The sequence below is a fragment of the Saccostrea echinata genome, unplaced genomic scaffold, assembly GCF_033153115.1.
Source record: "Saccostrea echinata isolate AGI-Se365-2 ecotype Australia unplaced genomic scaffold, CSIRO_AGI_Sech_v1 ptg000029l, whole genome shotgun sequence".
Lineage (NCBI taxonomy): Eukaryota > Metazoa > Mollusca > Bivalvia > Ostreida > Ostreidae > Saccostrea > Saccostrea echinata.
Window position 1 is genome coordinate 44,253,351 of NW_026889778.1, and position 9,409 is coordinate 44,262,759.

The 9,409-nt window shown below is 32.6% G+C and overlaps 1 long non-coding RNA gene across 1 annotated transcript; it reads right to left on the reverse strand.

Annotated features, from left to right (window-relative positions):
• Window positions 1–687: 687 nt before the first annotated feature.
• LOC133194860 (uncharacterized) lies at window positions 688–1,467 on the reverse strand. The gene is made up of 2 exons (XR_009722194.1): window positions 1,398–1,467; window positions 688–981 (listed from the first exon to the last, which is right to left on the reverse strand). It is a non-coding gene; the product is annotated as an uncharacterized LOC133194860 (long non-coding RNA).
• Window positions 1,468–9,409: the final 7,942 nt, after the last annotated feature.

Here is a 9,409-nt window from a genome sequence, read left to right on the forward strand (position 1 = left end):
ATTTTGTTCCTAGACTGATTTGTAGTTTCTACTTCTGAATCAGTTAACATGCATCGCTCCCCTGTCACACACAAGGAAGCAATTATATATTCACATTTGGCCAAGCACTCGTCCTTACCCAGATAGCAAGACATTGTTGGGCCAACGTTGGCCCAATTTTTTTCCAACGTTGGCCCACTGTTGGTAGTCCTACGTTGGCCCACGGTCATTTTGTTCATCGGCCCAACGTTGGTCCAACATGATGGCATATTGTTGGGCCAACGTAGGTATAATTGTAAGCCAACTAACAGCCAACCTTAACAACTGGTTAGTTAGGTTGGCCCAATGTTGGGCCTTTGTTGAAATGTCAGATGGCATATTGTTGGACCAACGTAGTTATTATAGTAAGCCAACTAACAGCCAACATAGAAACAAAATTTGCAATCGGTTAGTTAGGTTGGCCCAACGTTGACCCTTCCTTGAATGATTGGTCCGATATTTACGGTTTATTGGCCTTAAGCTTCTTTCTGTTGGGCAATTGTTGGATGAAACTTACATCTGTTTAAATAAATTGAATGAATACTACTGAAAATACATTTATAAATAATTCTTTATATAGACCTTTCTCATAATTGTTTTAAAAAAAATAATACACACTTCAACCTGCATTCATAATGCATACGTGTTCAAAGAAAACATAACAAGTGATTCACTGTAAAATTATTTTATAGATATATATCAATTCAATCAGAATTTACAAAATTACTTTTAAAATAGATAATGGTGGAAATGTATGAAAAAATATTGATTTAAAGTTCTTAATCCTGGCTCACTTCCTCTATCACTGTCCTTTTGTTTTGTTTCTCGCTCTTTCTTTTTTCCTCCCTTTTTCGCCTCCCCAGGCCTCCATCTTGATCTTAGGCATACGTACTTCATACAGTCCTTTATGTTCTTCACTTTCATTGTCAGTTACCGCTACAACATTTGTTTTCCTTACAGTCTCTGATTGAAAATACAAATAATTTGGTGTTGGAAACAAAACAAATACTGGTACAGACTCCAATATAATCATGTAATTAAGTCTTTTAAAGACAACGATGTAAAATACTACTAGTACATGTTGATCTATAAACCTTAGTATCCTTGTTAAAATCATAATCGTGTATGCAATAGGCAATAGATGGAGACAAGTTGAAAGATGTTTTTTACCTTACTTATTATTGTATTTCTTAATGAGCACTAGAAGTTATTGTAAATAAAAGTTTAAAGTACATGTACATGATGTATGTGTAAACTGTATACACATATATAATTCATATTTACATTAACTTATATAGTGCTTGTGAGCATAAACAAGAAAAGGATGAATTCCGAAATTTTAACAGTAAACTTGAATTAATAAGAATAATTATACTTACATCGCTTCTAAGATGCAGCTGTAACAACGGTATAATCCATAGTTTTAAATCTCCCTTCTTACTTGCTCTGCATTTTGAGTCTATCACCCACCTGTGAGCAATTGAATCTGACAGCTCACTCAACAGTTTGGTGTTTTAATCGCCGCGACTCTCCAAGCATTAGCGAACGCCTAACTTCTGTTTCAATTTAATTATAAAGCTTTGTTATCTTGATTTATGTATATGTAGGCTTCATTCAGATCCTGTTCTTGGGAACTTTTTAAATGTTATTCAGTCTTCTCTTATTCTCATGAATACAACGCTCATGAAATAATTCATAATTTAGAGCTAAGGATTTTAAAACTAATAAATAATCATGCACCCACTTAAAAAAAAACAGAACAAAAAACTATTGGTGCTGTGATCACTTTAGTTCAAAGATAAAAATGGTGAAAATATCAGATCTAAATAGATGCAGTCATCCAATTAAAAGCAAAGACAGCGAATGCCCTCTATTATTTCAGAATGTGCATCTAAATTAATGTTTTGCATTCAAATAAGCTTGCAACACAACAGTTCAATGGGACAACATTGGGAACATAACGATTTAAGAACTTGGAACCAACGTTGGCCCAACGTAACGCTCATCAGCTTACACCATCATTTAGTTGGCAGTACAATAATTGGGCCAACATTGGCCCAATATAAATATCCCATCTTGAAACACTTATACAGTGATCCCCCGTTATAACGCCAACATTTGTACCTTGGTCATTTTGGCATTATAACGGGGTTGGCGTTATATCGGGGGGAGAGAAGTGACGTGCACAAATAAATGAAAACAAATTTATTATCAATGTACTACATGTATTTCAAGATTTTAATGCCTTTATATCAAAAAAACAAATATAGAAGCTTACGTATGCTTGTCAGAAAATCACTGTTTTTTGAAAAACATATAAATTGTTGATTGTTTTGATGGTTTTATTTTAATAGCTACATGTAATCGCAGTAAAAAGTTTATTTCAGATTCAGTTGTTGATTCTTTTGATTCTAAATGCCGTAACAAACATTCAAGTCCCTGTCTGGCCTCTACGTATGTAACATCGGGCCAACGCTGGGCCGACGTACTACTACCAACTTGATTAGACATTTTCAGTAAAGGTGTATTACAAACGTTGGGCCAACGTTGGGCCAACATTAGAATCCTAACTCCCTTTGAAAGTCGAGCGAATATAAAAGTTGGTTACGTTGGACCAACGTTGGGCCAACATAGCAATCCCAACATGATCAAGAAGGTTGTCATGGTTACATTGGTCCAACGTTGACCCAACGTTGTCCACCCAACGCCAACCATACAACCATTTACAAATGTTGGCCCAACGTAGTCATGCTATCTGGGTAAATAGTGTCTCACATTCCTCGCTATACAGTTGTGAAAGTAGAGTTGGAAAGGCTTCTTCAGTGCACTTTGGTACATAATTATGCATTTGAGAATTCCTCCTTCACAATCAGAATGACTGGATTAGTATTATAGCTGTGGAGTTTTCTAAGAAATGTAGAGATTTCGACTTCAGTAGGTGGAGGAACATCTGGAAGCGTCATCCCTCCTGCTCGCCTATTGGTGTTACCAGCAGTTATGTTGTCCTTCAGAGTTTTCTTATTTGACTTTGCTCACTGAAAGTTTATGTCTTTAATAGTTTGTACTGCGCTTTCTGCAAGCCGGATGTGTGTTTCCAATATGTAGGTACTTCTGTCACAGTCTTTGAGTTTTTGATTTTCCCTCCTGCTTCGATATAAAATAGCAGGGCACCAACATAGCTACAGGCCTCTCTGAGTCATGATTTGCAGTTACAATGTGTAGTTTCTATTGTTCTATATTTCTCTGCTATCGTCCATGGTTTCAGAGGAGCGTCATTCATTCTCTGCGAAGGACGAACCTAAAAAAGAAGATATTTATATATAGCTATTTCGTATAAATTTAAGACATTTCGTTGCTCAGGAAGGGTTATATATATATATATATATATATATATATATATATATATATATATATATATATATATATATATATATATATATATATATATATATATATATATATATATATATCCAAACTTGAAACAATCACAGTGTCCGGTTTTTATATAGATAAAATTAAAAAAAAGAAAGGCAACACAGGTGAAAACGTTAGCGCTTTCATTATTATCTTCAGACGTTTTACAAATACATAATAACGTTTTCCTGACTGTAATGTCTAACAAAACTATTAATACTTTAAAAATCATTATCTATAATTGAATCTGACTATAAAATGCTTTGAACATTTTAAATGATATCTTGAATGAATTAGACCCAGATATTAAATTTACATTGGAAAAAAGTTCCATTCAACTGCCATTTTTAGATGTGTTAATCTGTAAAGATAACAACAAAATTTCTACAGATATATTTTATAAAAATACTGACACTCATCAGTATTTGCATTCTGGTTCTTCCCACCCACGACACATTAAAAGAGCAATCCCATACAACCTAGCCCGAAGAATATGCACAATAGTCAGTGAGGAAGAAACCAGAAATCAACATCTGGAGGAATTTAAAATATATCTCACATACCAACATTATCCTTTAAACTTAATTAACGACGGCATCAAGAAAGCAAAGGAACTAGACAGGCAAGAATTAATTAACCCAACTGCTAAGGGTGTAGAAGAAATTAAAATATTACCACTAGTCACAACTTACAACCCTGACAACCAAAATATTACTCCTATCGTTCAAAATCTCAATGATATCCTCAAAACAGATGAAGAAATGTCAAGTGTTTTATCAAAATTTAAATTTATAAACAGCAAAAGGTAGCCAAAAAACTTCAGAAGAATGTTCTGTCCTTCCAAAATAAGGAAATCTGCAAAATCCGTGACGAAGTGTAAAAACCCGCGATGTGGCACATGTCCTTTTTTAAGACAAGGAACGTCATTCAATTTCAGAGGAAAAGATTTTTTTTAATTAATTCAGACATGACATGTGAGTCCAAAAATTTAATATATGTTATTACTTGCGCAGGATGTAACCACGCAAGTGATTTAAGGCTAGGTATAGGCGTTTCTATGCAAATGAGCTAATAAAAATGCAAAAGGGGTATAGTTATTATACAGAGAAAGTTTAAATTCATTTTCTTATACATACTTAGTTCCCAAGGCATGTCATAGCTAATGCACATTATGACATCACATTATGACGTCATTGTTCTTTAGTACTTAAAGTGATAAAACACATCAACAAACGGCTTTGGCGCAAGGGCATACCCTATTTAATTTTAAGTAAATAATGTATAATACAGCGAAGAATATTCTAAAGATTAATAAAAGTGCTGCACAAATCCTATGCACTTTCTCGTTTGATAAAAATTTGAGGAAACTTACGCTGGACTGTGAATTTTTACCCCGTTTCTACTCAAAACTTTATAAATAATAACTAAACAATTGATCTGTCGACATTTGTGCAGCAATATCACAAATCCTTGGAATATTCTGCTTCTAATTAGACCCTGTTTCTGTAAAAATAAATAGGGTATGCCCTTGCGCCGAAGCTTTTTTGTTGATGTTCTTTATAACTTTGTGTAGTAGAGAACAATGACGTCATAATATGACGTCATAATGTGTACTGGCTATCACTTGTTGCAGGTACCAAGCTTGCATTAGAAAATAAGCTTTAACCTTTTCTGTTTAATAAGTATAGCCTTTATGCGTTTTAATTAGTTCATTTTCATAGAAACGTCTATACTTACGCTTAACTCACTTGCGCAATTCTACATCGGTGAAACGGGGACCACATTGAGAGCCAGAATCCGGGTGCATAAACAACACATTCAAGTCCCCGAGTACCGCAAGATGAAACTCAGCGAAACTTTCACACAGAGTATAACCTTCCCATGTTCTCAATTAGTAATACAAACACATGTTGGATTTGGTTTCAGAAGTGTGAACCTACTGCAAGCATTTTATAGCTAGCTGTCAGATTCATTTATAGATAATGATTTTGAAAGTATTAATAGTTTTGTTAGACATTACAGTCAAGAAAACGTTATTATGTATTTGTAAAACGTCTGAAGATAATAATGAAAGCGCTAACGTTTTCACCTGTGTTGCATTTCTTTTTTTTAATTTTACACACACACACACACACCCACACACACACACACACACACACACACACACACATATATATATATATATATATATATATATATATATATATATATATATATATATATATATATATATATATATATATATATATATATATATATATAAACTCACTTCACAATAAATATACTGTATAATACTTTTTTTTAAAAAATAAACATATTACACATGTAGTAAGAAAAAACATAACAATTTCATATACATTAAATAGTAGCTAGTTACAGTTAGTTTACAGATGTTGCTAGGACATGCATCATTCATTCTCCATTTTTTTTTTCTTTTAAAATCATTCTAAAGCTAGTCTACTGTAAATTGCATGACAATATGCATTCTGCGTTATTATTTTTGAAACATATTCTAGCCTACTCTGTGTTTCATAGATTAACTTTTACTTTTATAAAAGAACATGAAAAAATAAGATATAAAAAGAAATGTACCTTTCTGTGGCCAGCAGAAGATGTCTACTGTTGATTACTGTTTGGCAAACATCCGTACCCAGCCGCAAACAAACTGGTTGTAAGCCTTCAATGACTTGTGCGCCTTGTCTTTAAAAGTACAAGCACTTTTACCATACACCCAATAATTAACAAAGTCAGAATATGTTATTTCGTTATATTGATTTTGAAAAAGCTTTTGACACTATATCATGGAAGTTTATATACCAAACATTAGACTTTTTTTTTAATTTTGGGAAGTCAATTAAAAATTGGATTCAAACTTTTTATAATGGAATTAAATCATGTGTAATACAGAATGGAATTTCTTCTGACTACCTGTTCCCTCAGAGGGGATGTAGACAGGGGGACCCAATTTCCACATACCTTTTTCTAATTTGTGCTGAAGTTCTTGGGATTCTGATTCGAAATAATAAAGACATAAAGGGAATTATAATTGATGGGGAGGAATATAAACTTTCAAAATATGCTGATGATACTTCAATTATATCTGATGGATCACCACAGTCTCTGGATGGTACAGTACCGACCGGACACAACCTAACACCAGAGCGAACCCAAAGCGCACCCCGGGTTCGCTTCCTGGGTTCGCTGCGGGTCCGCTTTCAGAAAATTTGGGACCGCTCTGGGTGCGCTTCGGGTTCGCTCTGCGTTCGCTCGGGGTCCGCTAGAGCGAACCCGGCGTTCGCTTTCCGGGTTCGCTTTACGCACTCATGCGTGAAGCGGACCCCGCTTTAATCTTGCCGCCAGTAAGCCCCGCCCCTTGTATATTCCGAATACAGTAGTGAAATCGATCATTACTGTTTTTATGGCGATCGAAACATGTACATGTAAGTGACAATATGGAGAATGTTGATAAATTTTCAAGAATTTCACCGTACATTCGACATAGAATTATCACTTTTATTTTTTCTTAACTTTCAAGCTAAGTATATCTCGAAAGAAAAAGAAGAAAAGGTGTTAAATTTATTTTCGATGTATCGGATGGAGTGAAATTGATAAGAGTATCTTAATAAAAAAAAAAGCTTTCAAATTCATTTGTTTACATTATTCATGCGTTTTAAAATAAGTTGGAACTTCCAATTGTAATTGCAATTGTTAAATCGTAATTTTAATGTTTGAAAGACAAACAACTGAATTATGATCTTATCTATGAAATAGCTGAGACATATTGTATACGTAAAATGCTAAGTTTTCATATTTAACAGTTTATATTTAAGCTAGGTTGTCGTTCATTACATGTATATGTAGGTCGTGATAATCACTAAAAATTCTCATACAGTGTGACTTGAGTTTCGTTTTACAGATCATTTATAATTTACTTCCATACTATAAATCATGTTATATAAGGCGAGTTTAACAGAAGACTTATAAAAAAAAAAACAACAATCAAAAAACCAAAACAAACAAAAACTAATAACTGGTCCACTGATAAGAATATATTATTTCTTTTTAAGTTGTTTTCAAATACATGTAAATGATCACTTGAATAGTTTGTGTTTCTTACTGGTTCATGGACCCCCCCTCCCCCCCCCCCCCCCCGCCCCACTACATACATGTACATACTGGAGCGGCATGTTAACAAACAAAATTCTAAATGTTTAGAAATAAATAAAAACAAGAAAGAAAACAAACAAAACAAGAATTCAATAACTGTAAACTCGCATGATTAAGTAGATGAAATTAAGATAATAACGCCCGATATTTTGTTGTTGTTTTTTTTTTTTTATTGTTTTATTTCGATGAACCCCCAACCCCTCTCCGTACTCGAATTGTTTTCTATGGGCCGGTTGTAGCGATTTTAATTTCAAATAATATACAGTGCTCTCTCTCTCTCTCTCTCTCTCGTAAAGCTATTTTACTGATTGTCAGTCTTCAGATGGCAGCAAATTACATAAACATGTACTCTTCATGCAACGTACCAAAGAACTATGACGTTTTCAAATTCAAAAATAAAAAAAATATAAGAATAATAATTGAATTTGTCATTGGTAACGTGCCCAGATGAGGTACATGTAACTTAAGAGGCATCGAATGTAGGGGGAGTATATACTCAGGTATACCGTGACCATGGAGACAGTATACATCCAGCTAGCAAGTGTCAATTAAAAAAACCACGGCAGTTGCTCTTAGCACCAGCAATATCTTCGAACAGGTATATGATTACCGACACGTGATGACCTTGGCTTCACTTTCAAACTATAATTATTAAAGTGTTAAGTTAAATTATTAAGTCAATTACAAAGTTCAAATACAGGTACCTATGCAATGAAAAAATATGTGTACGTTTTCGTATTAAGGTATCTTTGCATGTGCAATTTACCAATGTTGGAATTACGTGTACTTTTCATGCACAAGTACAAAACGTACCCGTCTAGTATTTTTTTTTATATCCATTTAAAGTATTTCGAAAATTACATGTAGTACATGTAAGAGGTTCGTGAACATGTAAACCTGTATAATTATATATAAAATGTATCGACGCGAAGGAAAGTGATAAGCATTTTTGCGAGTTTTTTTTTTTTTTTTTTTTTTTTTTTTTTTTGACTGACTTGCAAGTAGTTACAAAAATTCAAAAACATACAATGTAAGGTCTACATGTAGGATAATTAAAATTGACAAAATAATCTTTCCCCATATACATGTATTTAAATCAAGCTATTTATTAAATTTTGGTAAAAGATTAATTAAAAAAGAATATCATAGTAGATAAAAAAAAATGAGATTTTTTTCTCCAATTTACGTATTGACATAATGCACATTTTTACTGTACAATGTACATTTAATTTTTTTTCATGATCAATTATTAAGATCGATAATTTCGATGTTGATCTGGATAAATTAAAACGTGCACGTTAATTGAAATAATGAATAAAAAATAATTAAATTAAAGGACGTACATGTTCTTTTACTGTATCTTGAGATAATAAAATTCTATAATTTATCGAAGACCAGTTTTTTCTTCTTTTTTTTTTTTTTTTTTAGTAACAATTGTTATAACCATTATTATCTTGTTTTTTTTCTATTATGAATTAAAGTACTTATTGTCTGATAAACTTACGCAATGTATATTTATATATTAATGGATTTTAAAAATATAAAGAAAAGAAATATGTAATTATACATGTAACATGCTACCTTGATAATAAAAATATATATATTGTATTATAATGTATTAATAGATTTTAAAAATAAAAAAATAATGAAAATAGATGTGTAAATATTGCATGTTGTCTGGAGAATTAAAATATATAAATGTAAAATCATGTTTAAAAATCATATTAATAATATTCTACACTGTACATTCACACGCTCTGCTTGTACAATGTTTAGATTACAAACTGGCATGTTGACTGGTCGATGCGCT